General features: G+C 41.8%; 1 pseudogene; it reads left to right on the forward strand.

The window, feature by feature from the left end:
• Nucleotides 1–900: 900 nt before the first annotated feature.
• On the forward strand, nt 901–941 carry LOC136309692 (small nucleolar RNA U3; annotated as a pseudogene).
• Nucleotides 942–1,151: the final 210 nt, after the last annotated feature.

Here is a 1,151-nt window from a genome sequence, read left to right on the forward strand (position 1 = left end):
GAAAGATAGGTAGGTAGAATTTTTTTGTGTATGACATGACAGAGAGGGATAGATAGGGACCAACAGGCAGGAAGGGGGAGATGAGAAGCATCAATTCTTCTTCGTTGCGGCTCTTTGTTGTGGCTCCTTAGTTGTTCATTGATTGCTTTTCTCAAATGTGCCCTGATGAGGGGGGCTATAGCAGAACAAGTGACCCCTTGCTCAAGCCAGCAACCTTGGGCTTCAAGCCAGCGATCTTGAGCTCAAGCCAGTGACCATGGGGTCATGTCTATGATCCCACACTCAAGACAGCGAAACTGCGCTCAGGCTGGTGAGCCTGCACTCAAGCTGGCGACTTTGGAGTTTTGAACCTGGGTCCTCCGCATTCCAGTCTGATGCTCTATCGACTGCACCACTGCTTGGTGGTAGGTAGATTTTTTTATTTGGTTACTAAGAGGGAAAGAAATGGAGATGGTAAGAAAACCAGAAATTATGACAATTGGAAGGAAGTTAATTCTTACTCAATTATAAAAATGCTTGTGCTTGCCTAGATTCTGCTCACTTCTTTTTCCTCTCTCTCTCTCTCTCTCTCTCTCTCTCTCTCCCTTCATTCCTTGTTTTGTTAAGCTCTTTCAGAAACATGCTCATGGCATCTTAATTATAGTAGTTATTTGTCAGGGTACTGAAGAAAATAAAAGTTAAAGAAGTAAGGAAAAATGGGAGAAAAGGCTAGTAGCTAAACCACCAGGTCTTGGAGATAATAGACTTTTGTTCACAAAGTCAGACCTCCAGGAGAACTAGAGCAGCATTCAGCTACTAAAATAGTAGTGTCTCATTATTTACTTTCCCCTCATCAACAGTCCTCTAGTCTCTCCCCCTTCTCTCTTTCTCTCTTTGTCGTGGCTTTTACTTATTGCCTCCAAGACTATACTTTCAGGGATCATTTCTATAGTTTGTTACTTATTGCCTCCACTGATTCTTCTCACTCTCCTTTTTTTCTCATGGCTTTTTCTTACCCTTGACTTTGACTGCATCATAGCCTTGCCTTCTTTTGATATAAATGTTCATGTAAGAAACATCCAAACCTATAGAGAATTTCTATAAGAGTTTATTTGCCCCAAACAGATGACATGTGCCAGGGAGTAAGATCTCAAATGCTTCAGAAAGTAACA

Source organism: Saccopteryx bilineata, chromosome 6 (assembly GCF_036850765.1).
Source record: "Saccopteryx bilineata isolate mSacBil1 chromosome 6, mSacBil1_pri_phased_curated, whole genome shotgun sequence".
NCBI lineage: Eukaryota > Metazoa > Chordata > Mammalia > Chiroptera > Emballonuridae > Saccopteryx > Saccopteryx bilineata.